Source organism: Pseudophryne corroboree, chromosome 7, assembly GCF_028390025.1.
Source record: "Pseudophryne corroboree isolate aPseCor3 chromosome 7, aPseCor3.hap2, whole genome shotgun sequence".
Classification (NCBI taxonomy): domain Eukaryota; kingdom Metazoa; phylum Chordata; class Amphibia; order Anura; family Myobatrachidae; genus Pseudophryne; species Pseudophryne corroboree.
The window spans coordinates 367,865,339-367,881,349 of record NC_086450.1 but is presented as its reverse complement, the minus strand read 5'-3'; positions in this window follow the sequence as shown (position 1 = coordinate 367,881,349).

The window sequence follows — 16,011 nt, the reverse complement described above, 5'->3', positions numbered from 1 at the left end:
GCCGTGCGCAGCCTGACTAACAGCTCAGGAGCGCACAGGCAATCAGGAGAGTGCCACGACGTGGCGCTCCCTGATTGGCTGAAGGGACCCTCTTTGACAGGAGTCAGGGGGGGTCCCAGCAGTCGAGTGAGCATTTATTAAGTACTCCACACCATTTGGTACAAAATACCGCATTAGTTCTTCCTAATGCGGTATTGCTCACTCGAAAGCCATGCTGTATTTTTTTGGAACAGTGGTATTCGGAAAGGAATTGGCCATGGAGCGTGAGCTCAACCTCTCTACGTTTCAGACGTGTAATTCTATGAAATAAACCAATAGATTTTTCAGCTGGTAAAGAGGTGAATTCAAAATGGTCAAAATAGACCTTCTCTGCATCATCGTCTGTTAATGATACTAGTTGATTCTCAGCTGCAAAGAGAAGGCCTTCATCAAAAGCAGGAGTACCTGATTGGGTCATTCTATATGTACACACTGAAATAAAACAGCAAAGAGGTCTTTAGAAAAGAGTATATAAATACAGTATATATACTGCGTGTGTGTGCGTATATATGTGTATATATATATATATATATATATATACTGTATATATAGCTTGGCGGCACTCACGGACTCACAGCAGATAATAATCGGGTGTACACCCAAATATTGTTTCAATGTTTCGGTTTATTTCAACCATTGTCGGGAATGTATATACAGTACTAGTGTTTGCCCGTGGCTTCGCTCATGTGTATGTCTGTTATTGCTCAGCGGAGATAATTTTTACAAAGTCAGTAGTGTCATCTAATATTGTAATGTATATTTTAGATTGTACACACTGATTACAAAAAAAAATTGTAAACATTATTTGCAGTTTTTCCTTCAGGGATTAACACAAAACGGTGCTTGGGGCTACTAACTTGTGAGCAAGCTACGTACAGCGGCCCGTGGGAGAAGAAGCTGGTCCTGAGCTCTACGCTTGCAGCCCTGAGGTGTCAAGCGACTGGTTTTCCTTTATTGCTCCTCTCCTTGATGTCACATCAAGATCATACATATCTCAGATTCTTTCTAGGTCACTAAACTATACAATAATGAAAATGCAATCCAAATTCATCCAGTTGTTTTTGCATGATGCTGGAATGAACAGAAAGGCAGACAAAAAAAATCTGAATTTTTTTTTCATCTCCATGGTTCATAAACAGTCCCCAGAAGTATATGTACAGACACAACCCTTACTGTTTTATTATATGTATAGATGTACTGTATATACATATTTCCCAACTAGAAATCTGGGTAGCGGGTGTGCACTCTCTCAAAAGGGGGCATGATCTCAGGTGCATGAGGCCATGCCCCGGTACGTGACATTTTGGAGGTGTGACCGTGTGTCACACCCAGTGTCGGACTGGGGCATGAAGGGCCCACCGGGGAATGCAGTAGTAGGGGCCCATGTTTAAGGGTATGGTCAGTCTCCAGAGGGGGTGTGGCCAGACGCTACATTGGTTTGCCTCAGGGCTGTTTCTAGCCAATTTGGCTCCCAGTGTGATAATTAAAAATTCGCCCTCCCCATTCACATAAGAAAAAATGTGCCCCCCCCCATAGATATAAAGAGGAAAAGTATGTGCGCGCCGAAGACGCGCGCGCTCCCGGCAAGGGGGTGTGGCCTCGTTAAAATGGGCGTAGCTTTGTTAAGATGGGTGTGGCCTCATCTGATCTCATCTTCACGGCCACCACACGATAAAAAAAAAAGTCCTCATTTTACACATTACAGCAGGCACGCGACCCCATTTTACACAGCACGGCAGGCAAGTGTCCCCATTTTACACAGCACGGTAGGCAAGTGTCCCCATTTTACACAGCACGGTAGGCAAGTGTACCTATTTTACACATTGCGGCAGGCACATGCCCCCATTTTACACATTGCGGCAGGAAAGTGTCCCCATTTTACACATTGCGGCAGGCACGTGCCTCCATTTTACACAGTACGGCAGGCAAGTGTTCACATTTTACACATTGCGGCAGGAAAGTGTCCCCATTTTACACATTGCGGCAGGAAAGTGTCCCCATTTTACACATTGCGGCAGGTACGTGCCCCCATTTTACACAGTACGGCAGGCAAGTATTCACATTTTACACATTGCGGCAGGAAAGTGTCCCCATTTTACACATTGCGGCAGGAAAGTGTCCCCATTTTACACATTGCGGCAGGCACGTGCCCCCATTTTACACAGTACGGCAGGCAAGTGTTCACATTTTACACATTGCGGCAGGAAAGTGTCCCCATTTTACACATTGCGGCAGGAAAGTGTCCCCATTTTACACATTGCGGCAGGAAAGTGTCCCCATTTTACACATTGCGGCAGGCACGTGCCCCCATTTTACACAGTACGGCAGGCAAGTGTTCACATTTTACACATTGCGGCAGGAAAGTGTCCCCATTTTACACATTGCGGCAGGAAAGTGTCCCCATTTTACACATTGCGGCAGGAAAGTGTCCCCATTTTACACATTGCGGCAGGAAAGTGTCCCCATTTTACACATTGCGGCAGGCACGTGCCCCCATTTTACACAGTACGGCAGGCAAGTGTTCACATTTTACACATTGCGGCAGGAAAGTGTCCCCATTTTACACATTGCGGCAGGAAAGTGTCCCCATTTTACACATTGCAGCAGGAATGTGTCCCCATTTTACACATTGCGGCAGGCACGTGCCCCCATTTTACACAGCATGGCAGGCAAGTGTCCCCATTTTACACATTGCGGCAGGAAAGTGTCCCCATTTTACACAGTACGGCAGGCAAGTGTTCACATTTTACACATTGCGGCAGGAAAGTGTCCCCATTTTACACAGCATGGCAGGCAAGTGTCCCCATTTTACACATTCCGGCAGGCAAGTGTCCCCATTTTACACAGTACGGCAGGCAAGTGTTCACATTTTACACATTGCGGCAGGAAAGTGTCCCCATTTTACACATTGCGGCAGGAAAGTGTCCCCATTTTACACATTGCGGCAGGAAAGTGTCCCCATTTTACACATTGCGGCAGGCACGTGCCCCCATTTTACACAGTACGGCAGGCAAGTGTTCACATTTTACACATTGCGGCAGGAAAGTGTCCCCATTTTACACATTGCAGCAGGAATGTGTCCCCATTTTACACATTGCGGCAGGCACGTGCCCCCATTTTACACAGCATGGCAGGCAAGTGTCCCCATTTTACACATTGCGGCAGGAAAGTGTCCCCATTTTACACAGTACGGCAGGCAAGTGTTCACATTTTACACATTGCGGCAGGAAAGTGTCCCCATTTTACACAGTACGGCAGGCAAGTGTTCACATTCTACACATTGCGGCAGGCACGTGCCCCCATTTTACACAGCACGGCAGGCAAGTGTCCCCATTTTACACATTGCGGCAGGAAAGTGTCCCCATTTTACACAGCATGGCAGGCAAGTGTCCCCATTTTACACATTGCGGCAGGCACGTGCCCTTATTTTACACATTCCGGCAGGCAAGTGTCCCCATTTTACACAGTACGGCAGGCAAGTGTTCACATTTTACACATTGCGGCAGGAAAGTGTCCCCATTTTACACATTGCGGCAGGAAAGTGTCCCCATTTTACACATTGCGGCAGGAAAGTGTCCCCATTTTACACATTGCGGCAGGCACGTGCCCCCATTTTACACAGTACGGCAGGCAAGTGTTCACATTTTACACATTGCGGCAGGAAAGTGTCCCCATTTTACACATTGCGGCAGGAAAGTGTCCCCATTTTACACATTGCGGCAGGAAAGTGTCCCCATTTTACACATTGCGGCAGGAAAGTGTCCCCATTTTACACATTGCGGCAGGCACGTGCCCCCATTTTACACAGTACGGCAGGCAAGTGTTCACATTTTACACATTGCGGCAGGAAAGTGTCCCCATTTTACACATTGCGGCAGGAAAGTGTCCCCATTTTACACATTGCAGCAGGAATGTGTCCCCATTTTACACATTGCGGCAGGCACGTGCCCCCATTTTACACAGCATGGCAGGCAAGTGTCCCCATTTTACACATTGCGGCAGGAAAGTGTCCCCATTTTACACAGTACGGCAGGCAAGTGTTCACATTTTACACATTGCGGCAAGAAAGTGTCCCCATTTTACACATTGCGGCAGGCACGTGCCCCCATTTTACACAGCACGGCAGGCAAGTGTCCCCATTTTACACATTGCGGCAGGAAAGTGTCCCCATTTTACACAGCATGGCAGGCAAGTGTCCCCATTTTACACATTGCGGCAGGCACGTGCCCTTATTTTACACATTCCGGCAGGCAAGTGTCGCCATTTTACACATTACGGCAGGCAAGTGTCCCCATTTTACACATTCCGGCAGACAGGTGTCCCCATTTTACACATTCCGGCAGACAAGTGTCCCTATTTTACACATTCCGGCAGAGAAGTGTCCCCATTTTACACAGTACGGCAGGTGGTGGTGGGGGGGAGGGAGAGGGGCTGACTTACATTTGAAGCGGTTCTTCCCGCTCTTCAGCCGCCTCTCCCTCGTCTGCGCAGCGCTGGCCGTCTTGGCTCACCCTTCTCCCTCCTCCCGAGTGCCCAGCTGGGGGGCGGGGTTTCGCGGAATGACGCGATTGCGTCGTGACGTCACAACGCAAACGCGTCATTCCGTGAAATCCCGCCCCCCGAGCTGGGCACTCGGGAGGAGAGGGGAGGGGGGTTTGAAAGTACTCAGGAAGAGCCGCGGCGGGCGCCCCGTGCGGTTGCACGGCTCGCCCGCCGCAAGAAATGGCACTGGTTTGCCTAACCATTAGTGAGTGTATGGGCTGGGCCCCTTGACAAATATATAAATACTGCTAGTGGTAGTGCGTGCATGATAATGTACAAGATAAATATTGGCAATGCACTGTAGAGAATACATCATAGTCTTGTGCAGTATAATGTAACATATGTATAATGTATAATTCAAGAACACAGTCTGGATCCTGATCACTAGAGGAGGAGGAGGGCCCTCAGGCAATGGGGCCCACCGGTGGTTTCCCCTGTGCCCCTGTGGGCCAGTCCGACCCTGGTCACACCTCATTTCTCATCATGCAGGTGGCCTTCCGCCTGTGGGACAGTTGCTGCACACAGGAAATATGTTTACAAATTTTTTCATGTCATCATTCTTTTGTACTATAAAAGTTGACTTGCAGTCATTTAAAATTCCCATTTGTTTTCTACATATTTACTGTATAATGATTCGTACCACCTGACAATGTTATATATATTCAACATACAATAAAACTCATTGACGCTTATCTAGAAACACGATGATATGTGCAATAATACCATATAACTTATAGCAGCCAACCAGATATTCACATTTCACCATGCTAATGTGTGTAATTAAAAATAAGGGAATTTCAGCTTCTGCAGATATTTCAATAGATATCTTAGATATATGCAGCATAAAGAAATGTTTCATAAATTTCACTTTAAATGTGACCTGTGCAAAATGAATTTATAAATATTCTTCCCACTGTTTCTTGTATCATTCTCCTCATTCAAATTCAGAGTAGAGAGTCAATTAGGATGAAGGAGGCACATTAATAAAATAGAGTACTGTTCTACGCAGCACGATATAGCCTTGTAAACTGAAATTGAATGAAATGCTGCATTTGGTCTCCCACAAACTCAATAAACTAGTTTCGCTCCAATGCATGGTCTTAGTGCACTACTGAGATTGATGGTTTCGTTTACAATAGCATATATTAAATTTGGAGTGTAATTTAACAAGAAATACTGCATGCCTGGCTGGCAATATAAAAATGAGTTCAATTTGGAAAAACATAACATCTTTTTGGTTGGACTGAACGTTAGGTTCAAATATTTTTGTTTATTTGAAGATTGAGATTTCTTTCAGAGTGGAGAATTTAAGCAGAGGTTGGGAGATAGGGAGATAGTTATATCAGGTATATTTTTAACACCGTCCACTGAGACATTGACGTGACCTCAGAGGATGGCAGATTTATAACATCTAATTAAACATCTGCCTGATAAAAACAGGGTTTTATTGCAATTGGACTATCATCTGTGTGATTATATGTGTGACTTATCTACTGAAACACCTTGTCATTGTTGTCTCTCTAAGGCCCATAATAAATTGGTAATTCTCTTGTCATCTCTAGACACGGAGCGACTGACATCCCTACTGGAAACAAATGGTCCTTCAATCTCCAACCAAGTACAGATTTAAGATTAGAGATGTGCAGCGGGCACTTTTTTCGTGTTTTGTGTTTTGGTTTTGGTTGTGGTTCCATGCTCGTGTTTTGGATCTGGATTGGTTTTGCCAAAACCGCCCTTTCGTGTTTTGGTTTTGGTTTTGGATCTGGATGATTTTGGGGGGAAAAACATAAAGACAGCTAAAATCACAGAATTTGGGGGTAATTTGGATCCTACGGTATTATTAACCTCAATAACATTAATTTCCTCTCATTTCCAGTCTATTCTGAACACCTCATACCATACAATATTGTTTTTAGGCCAAAAGGTTGCACCGAGGTGGCTGTATGACTAAGCTAAGCGACACAAGTGGGCGGCACAAACACCTGGCCCATCTAGGAGCGGCACTGCAGTGGCTGATAGGATGGCAGATTTCAAAACTAGGCCCCAAAGAGCACATGATGCAAAGAAGAAAAAGAGGTGCAATGAGGTAGCTGGATGACTAAGCTATGCGACACAAGTGTGCGGCACAAACACCTGGCCCATCTAGGAGTGGCACTGCAGTGGCAGACAGGATGGCACTTAAAAAAAACTAGTCCCCAAAAAGCACATCATGCAAAAAAGAAAAAGAGGTGCAATGAGCTACTGCAGATACATGTTCCTACTATCTGTATGTGACAGCTGCACAATATCACTTCTCTCATTCTATACGATCAGTGTAATTATACTGCAAAAACATGTTCCTTATATCTGTATGTGACACCTGCTCAGTATCTCTTCTCTCATTCTGTATGATCAGTGTAATTATACTGCAGATACATGTTCCTACTATCTGTATGTGACACCTGCACAGTATCACTTTTCTCATTCTGTACGATCAGTGTAATTATACTGCAGATACATGTTCCTACTATCTGTATGTGACATTGCACAGTATCACTTCTCTCATTCTGTATGATCAGTGAAATTATACTGCAAATACACGTTCCTACTATCTATTTGTGACAGCTGCACAGTATCACTTCTCTCATTCTGTACGATCAGTGTAATTATACTGCAGATACACATTCTGGACTGATGCAGCACAAGACACCACCACTGCACTGATGCAGCACAAGACACCACCACTGCACTGATGCAGCACAAGACAGCACCACTGGACTGGACTTATACAGCAGCACTGGACAAATGTAAGCAGAGGACACAACCACTGTGACTGGACTAATGCAGCACAAGACACCACCACTGAACTGATGCAGGACACATAGGATGGAGACACGTCCTCTCTCTACACTCTCCAATGCCGGAGTGAAAATGGCGGCAACGCGCGTCTCCTTATATGGAATCCAAACCCTGCGAGATTCCGACAGCGGGATGATGACGTTTTGCCTCGTTCTGGTTTCCGAGTCAGTCAGGAAAACCCGAGCCGGACTCAGATCCGGGCTTGGTAGTTAAGTTCGGGGGGGGGGGGGAGGTTTCGGTTCTCAGGAAACCGAACCCGCTCATCTCTATTTAAGATAAATTTAAATTTATGCACCGAAATCACAAAATCACAGGGGTGCCAAAAATGTTATATATATCTCCTATATAATAGCCCAGATCTGTGACTTTGTGACTCATTTGCTAACGCTGGGCGGAGTCACAACACTGGGCGGAGTTAGTCAAATGAGTCACAGATCTGGGCTAATCTATAGGAGACTAGGAGCTGAAGCAGATGGTATGGGCACGGCACAGGCGGGGGTGCATACCTCCCAACTTTCTTCAGGCAGAAGGAGGGGCACACATGCGGCGAAAAGGGGCGTGGCCAACGAACAGGGGGCGTGGCTTCACGGGAGGGCCCCCGTTTTCGTCAGTGAGGGGGCATGCCCAGCGCTCTGTGAGCTGCTGGCATGCCCCCAGGGGCTGATTATGAGTCCGGGGGGCCCAGGGCACTTAAGACAGGGTGCCCTGTCTCATTGCTGTGCCTGCTGTGGGGTTGGGGCGTGGCCTAATCACGTACGCGAGGCCACGCCCCTTATGCAAATTCCGGGATATATATATTTTTTTTTTTATGGAATTTTGGCCCCTCAGCTAGGGCTAAATCCAGAGGGGGTGGTCGCTCCCCCCTACACACCCGCACAGGCAGAAGAAAGCAGGGAGACTGCTGCCTCCCTGTAACACCACAGACCTGCCAACACGCAGCAACGTGTGCTGACTGTAGCACAATGCTGCCGCTGTTGCTGGCAGGACGGGGGAGCTTCTGAGCTGGGACAGAGCTACTCCAGTCGGGGTGGCTCCTAAAACTGTGGGGCCAACGGTACGTACCCCCTGCCCCCCCCCCCCCCTAATCGGGCTCTGCTGCCGGAACCCCCCCTTAATCCGTGCCCCCTGATGCCCCCTCTCCCTCTGTCTCCACTATACACCGCTGAACAGCGAGTACAGGAGCTTTCCAACTGCCCCCCGCCCCCACCGCGGGACACTGCGACCCCCCGATGGGACAGACCCCAAAAAATGGGACTGTCCCGCGAAAATCGGGACAGTTGGGAGGTATGGAGGTGCGTGAGGGGGTATGCCGTACAGACAGACGGGCACCGGCTCACTGTGTGCTTGACCCCCCACATCAGCATACTCAGCAGGGGCTCTCTGGCACGGAGGAGGGTCACTTTCTGGCACACTCCACGCTTCTTAGCTGCAGTTTTGTGGGGCACCTACCTCTGTGCAGGTTCTGTACTGCCTCTGTTATCTCCAGCCCCGGCAACCCCAACGCTAGCTGCAGCGCTGCCACCCGCAGTGAGGTGCGCCCAGCTCATTCACACACTTTAGCTGGCGGGTAGCGCTGCAGAAGTCCGAGCTGCTTGCAGGCTCCGACCCCCTCCTCCTTCCAGCCGCAGCGTCTCCTGGGAGCTAACCAGTCACTCCCAGTCTCCCCTTACCACAGTGCCCAGCAGCCGCGAGGTCTTTGCCGCGTGCATGCTATGACCCCCTTCTCCCTCCAGCCGCAGCGTCTCCTGGGTGCTAACCAGTCACTCCCAGTCTCCCCTTACCACAGTGCCCGGCAGCTGCGCGAGGTCTGCGGTGTGTGACTGAGGAGGGAGGGAGGGATGCGGATGGGCAGAGGAAGCAGGACTCCAGCCTGAGAGAGTCATCCATGCCAAGTCTCCACCAGCAGCAGATCCCAACAGGTTGGAGTGGAACAGCAGCAGCCAGCAGCAGTGACTCCGGTAAGACACATCTGTCTGTCACCACTGTTTTGTCCCTAATACCAATCTCTCCCGTGCCCTGTGTTCTGTCATGTCCCTGTCACCCCTGGCCTTGCCCTGTCACCCCTGGCCTGGCCCTGTCACCCTTATCCTGGCCCTGTCACCTCTATCCTGGCCCTGTCACCCCTGTCCTGGCCCTGTCACCCCTGTTCTGGCCCTGTCACCCCTGTCCTGGCCCCGTCACCCCTGTCCTGGCCCTGTTACTGCATTCCCTCCAACTACCTTTTTGGCAGGTTCAGTACCCGCAGCTCCTCCAGACCCCTCCCCAATGCACCACACCTCCGCACCTTCCCCTCCACCACATGTGGCACTCCACCCCTCCCCCACACGCTGTGCCTCCAGACCCCCTACACTACCCTCGGCTCCCACTCCTCCGCCCCTTCACCACCCACAGCACCTCCAGATGCCCTCCACCATCCACCCCCCATATATGTCTCCCCCCACACCTGCCCTCCTCCACCTGCAGCATCTGCAGACACCCTCCTCCATCCGCGGTCCCCCCCTCCCCCACCCATGGCACACCCGCACCTGCCCCTCCACCACCTACAGCACCTCCGGACCTCCTTCCCCATCCGCCGCACCACCCGTACCTGCCCCATCCCTACCCACGGCGCCTGCGGACTCCTACCCCACCTCCGGCACCCCCGCCCCTTCCCATCCCACAGCACCTCTGGAACCCTTCACCCATCCGCAACATCCCCACACCTGCCCCTCTCCCACCCGTGGCACCCCTGCCCCTCCCCCACCTGCAGTGCCTCCGGACCCCTCCCCCATCTGCAGCCCCCACTCCTCTGCCCCTCCCCCACCCGCAGCACCTCCCGACCCTTCCCCATCCGGACCCCCCCCTTCCGCCCCCTCCACCCGCAGCATCTACAGACACCCTCCCCTATCCGCAGTCCCCCCCTCCCCCCACCCGCTACATTCTGTACATCGTGCCCTGCAGGTGCTGTTCACGCCGTCGCAAGGGGCTGCACCTCCTTCAACGTCGCACGCCCTTTCATTTTGCAATATTTAACCACTAACAAAGAAATGCAGGTAATACTCCATATAATACAAATATTGAACCCCAGAGAGGCATGCAAGGGTTAAGGGGGCGTAGCCCCTTGTGACGGTGTGAAAAGCGCCCGTAGGGCGCGATAAAGCACCTAGTATATATATATATATATATATATATATAGCAGCAAAGAGGAAAAAACGGCACTCAGGAATTCAAAGATGATTAAATCTGGTCTACGTTTCGGAGACCTTTAATCTCCGTCGTCAGGACATAAATACAACAGTGAACAAAAACATACCTTAAATACCTCACCCAGGTGCACAAGAATGCCCGCGGCCGCATCCCGTCGCTGTCCCGCTGACGTCACCGGAAGTGACTTCACGCCCGCGTCACCAGCTGACCGAACCGGGAGGAGGGGCCGGGGCCATCCACAATAGTGTTTATCCCATCACCATGGTTACAAGGCTGCATGAAAACCAAAACAATGTCAGGAGCAACTAGAATTAATCAGCTATACTAAACATCTTAGAAATATAAATCGAAAACTTAAGTTACATCAATTCTCTGCAAGAAGCTATAGTAACGTGGCTGTAGGAGATATAAATTACTGGCTATAATAATAGTAAAACAAACACCAATACCAAGCTTAGGAACCTAAGAAGCAACTGTAAGAGAGTTGCTCATTTAGCCCAAAAGACAGCAATGTTTGCAGCTTGTAGATCCACTTAGATTCGAGACGAAGTAATAAATTATCTCTGTTCCCTCCTCTTTTGCATGGGGGGACCCAATCTATCATTTTATACCTTAACGTGGCTAAACCATGATGGAAATCCCGAAAGTGTCTGGCTACTGGTTGATCGTTCATTTTAGCTCTGGTATTAGCACTAGCCTCAGCGGTTTCTATCGCTTTTCTAATGCTAGATCTGTGGTCTGCCGTCCTTTCCTTAAAACAACGTATTGTCTTGCCCACATAAAGTAAGCCACAAGGGCATTTAATGTAGTACACTACGTGGGTACTTGAGCATGTAAGAGGATAATTGATCTTAAACCTTCTACCAGATCGTGGATGTGAAAAAAAGGCTCCTGTCTCTAGGTATTGGCAGGTGGTGCAGTTAATGCATTTGAAATTTCCCGGTTTTCTAGACAGAAAGTGTGTTTGTTGATCAACTACAAAGCCGTGATGTCATTATGCACCACGGCATCCTTAATATTACGGCCTCTGCGATAACCTGGCATCAAGGATTTATTGAGTAAGCCTGGTAAAGTGGGATCACTGTTGACAATAGGCCAGTATCTTTTGGCTGCTGTCACAAAAGACTCAGAGTTAGATGTATATTGTTGTGGCCATATCATTTTGTTTTGTATGGTGGATTCCTTTTTGTACCTCAATGCCTGCTCTGTGGGGTATGACAAAGCTTTATCCCTGGCTTCCCTGAGCATCTTTGGGGAGTATCCTCTCAGAAGGAACTTATTCAACATCAGGTTAATTTGTAGAACTGCATCTTCATGCTTAGGGGGACATTTACTAAGCAGTGATAAGAGCGGAGAAGTGAGCCAGTGGAGAAGTTGCCCATGGCAACCAATCAGCACTGAAGTAACAACTATAATTTGCATACTATAAAATGATACAGAGCTGCTGATTGGTTGATGGGGCAACTTCTCCACTGGCTCACTTCTCCGCTCTTATCACTGCTTAGTAAATGTTCCCCTTAGTGCAAATGCGGATTATGCGTAAGAACTGTGAGAAAGGTAATCCTCGTTTGAGGGATGTCGGATGCTGACTATCCGCATGTAAATACGTATTTCTATCTACTGCTTTGTGGTACACATTAGTCACTATTTGAAGATCAATCAGTGAAACTGAGACGTCCAAATAGTGTATGTTCTGTGTGCTATGCTCATAGGTGAATTTGATGTCCTCATCTTTAGTATTCAAAACCCTTAAGTACTGTCTGAGATCAGGTTCCGGACCATTCCAAAACATGCACACGTCATCAATGTAGCGACAGTAGAAAGAGATGTATCATGTAACACCTGGGTCAGAGAAAAACAAATCATTTTCTACTGAAAACATGAAGATGTTTGCGAAGCTCGTGCCACGCAAGACCCCATTGCACATCCGAGTAACTGGATGTACAAGGAGCCATCGAACAGGAAGTAATTCCTTTTGAGAGTCAACTCCACCAAAGTCAGGAAAAGATCCAAGTCTGGACCTTTATAGTGGGCATTGTTAGTTAAATGAGCCCTAAGTGTGAGGAGGCCCCGATGATGGGGAATACTAGTGTACAAACTGACTACATCAATAGTACACATGATGGTGGTCTCTGTCACTGGACTCAAGCCCTGTAATTTCAAGATAAAGGCAGTGGTGTCTTTAAGGAAGGTTTTTTCGGCTTGTACAACTGGCTGAAGGTAATAATCCAGGAATTGGGACACAGCATACAGCAGGGAGTCTCTGGCAGCAATTATCAGCCTACCTGGTGGTTTTTGTGGATCTTTGTGTAATTTGGGGATTAAATAAAAGACCGGTATCTTAGGCCAGTCCTGTCTAAGAGAATCCCTCATCTTTTTGTCCAAGAGCCCCTGTGCCACTGCTGTGTCCAAAACCTGGTTTAATTCTTGCTGGAATCTTACCGTGGGGTCATGATCTAACTGTTCATTGACTTTTGTGTCCCCGGCCCCTCCTCCCGGTTCGGTCAGCTGTTGACGCGGGCGTGAAGTCACTTCCGGTGACGTCAGTGGGACAGCGACGGGATGCGGCCGCGGGCGTTCTTGTGCACTGGGTGAGGTATTTAAGTTATGTTTTTGTTCACTGTTGTATTTATGTCCTGACGACGGAGATTAAAGGTCTCCGAAACGTAGACCAGATTTAATCATCTTTGAATTCCTGAGTGCCGTTTTTTCCTCTTTGCTGTCTATCATTTCAATTCGGGCACCGGGATCAGTTGTTTCCAGTATTGGAGTGTCGGACACCATTGTGCACTATATATATATGTTGTAACACTGTAGGGGTGCAAGGTGCCTTTTCCTGGGGAATATGGCAGCACGCAGCAGCTGAGGAACAACACAAGTCCAGTTTCTGGTACAACTGACCCCGGACAGTTTTATTGAAACAGAAAATAAAACAAACCCCAAAATAAAAATACCTTGCCTGTCCGGCACTAACTAAACATAAGACGTTCCTAACTGTCACTAAACAAAACACAGAGTTCTTCAGTACATACTGTATAGCTTACTTGCATCAGAAAGCGTGTCTCTCACACACAGATCCTGCAGCCTTCCCAGGCAGTCTGCCCATACTAATCAGGTTAGAAGCACTATATCACTCTTACACAGCTGAAACCCTGATTAGCCCTCTGTGAGGCCAAAGACCCGAACTGGGCCCAATGTCTAGAACTCGCCTTATCTCTCTCTCAGAGCCTTTACCCAGCTTTTACAGCAAACTGAAAAGGTTCAGACAAAACAAAAAGCATTTTTCCTAGAAGTTAACATTTTCTAAAACATGTAAGACAAGAACCTGGGACAAATATACCTGCCCTCAAACACTATCCCAGTGTTCTTGTCACATATCCCCCTCCCCTGTTTCGACCTAGGGGCCGGAACACTTGTAGCCCCCAAACAGAAGATGCGAGACAATGCATCTGCGTTGGCCAATTGTGTTCCCGGTCTATGTTCGACAGTAAACTTAAAGTCCTGCAACGCTAGAAACCATCTAGTTACACGAGCATTCTTGCCTCTATTTACATACATCCATTTTAAAGGGGCATGGTCTGTCACTGGTCTGAATTGTCTACCCAAGAGGTAATATCTCAAGGTATCTAGTGCCCACTTAATGGCCAAAGCCTCCTTTTCCACAATGGCATACCTTTTTTCATGCTCATTGAGTTTCCTACTCAAATAAATGATAGGGTGTTCGTCCCCATCTCTGGTTTGGGACAGCACAGCACCTATCCCTACCTCTGAGGCATCTGTCTGTACCACAAATTCTTTTGAAAAATCTGGTGTTATCAACACCGGTTGTGAACACAAAGCCACTTTTAACGCTTGGAACGCCTTTTCTGCATCAGGGTTCCATTTCACCACATTTGACTGCTTCCCTTTGGTAAGGTCTGACAACGGCACCGCTGTGGTCGCAAAATTAGGAATAAACCGTCTATAGTACCCAGTAATTCCCAAAAAAGCCCTTACCTGTTTTTTATTCACTGGACGAGGCCAGTTTTGAATAGCATCAACTTTATTCAATTGGGGCCTAATCAGACCTCTGCCTATGGTGAAGCCCAAGTATTTGACCTCCTCCATTGCGAGGCAGCACTTCTTTGGGTTAGCAGTTAACCCTGCCTCTCTGATTGAGTCCAGTACTGCTTGTACTTTAACCAAATGTGACCCCCAGTCTGTACTGTGAATTACCACATCATCCAAATAGGCAGCTGCATATTTTCTATGGGGCCTCAAAATTTTATCCATCGCCCGTTGAAAGGTTGCTGGAGCCCCATGCAACCCAAAGGGTAACATCTTATACTGGTACAGCCCCTCCGGAACCGAAAAGGCTGTTTTTTCTTTGGCGCTATCAGATAAAGGTATTTGCCAGTAACCTTTGGTCAGGTCCAATGTGGTGAGAAACCTGGCTGTTCCCAGCCTTTCTACAAGCTCATCCACACGGGGCATGGGGTATGCGTCAAACTTGGACACCTCATTTAACTTACGAAAGTCATTACAGAAGCGTATGCTACCGTCGGGCTTCGGGATGAGCACTATGGGACTGGACCACTCACTGTTAGACTCCTCTATGACTCCAAGTTCTAACATGGTTTTAACTTCCTTAGAAATAGCTTCTCGCTGAGCTTCAGGAATCCTATATGGCTTTAAATGAACCCTGACCCCTGGTTCTGTGACAATGTCATGTTTTATTATGGTCGTTCGGCCAGGCAGCTCTGAAAATACCTCCCTATTTTGGATGAGAAATTCTTTAACCTGATTGTTCTGATCAGCTGATAATGTCTCTGACACCTTCACTGCGGGAAGCAACCGGGGTGAAGACACCGAAGGGCAAGGCTCCGCTGACAGAGACAACCTATCTTTCCAGGGTTTGATTAAGTTAACATGGTAGATCTGTTCGGGTTTTCTCTTTCCCGGCTGGTATACTTTGTAATTAACCTCATTCATTTTTTCCCTAATCTCAAATGGACCCTGCCATTTAGCTAGGAATTTGCTTTCCACAGTGGGTACCAAAACAAGAACTCTATCTCCAGGAGCAAATTCCCGTATCTTGGCACTCCGGTTATAGACCCTCTGTTGAGCACTTTGGGCCTGTTCCATGTGCTCTCTGACAACAGGTACCACGGCTGCAATCCTATCCTGCATTTGTGTTACATGCTCAATAACGCTTCTATAAGGAGTGGGCTGTCCTTCCCACGTCTCTTTGGCAACATCCAACAGCCCTCTGGGGTGTCTACCATACAACAAATCAAATGGAGAAAACCCCGTAGAGGACTGAGGAACTTCTCTGATGGCCATTAACAAGTAGGGCAACAAACAATCCCAGTTTTTCCCATCTCTCTCAACAACCTTTTTTAACATACTTTTTAATGTTTTATTAAT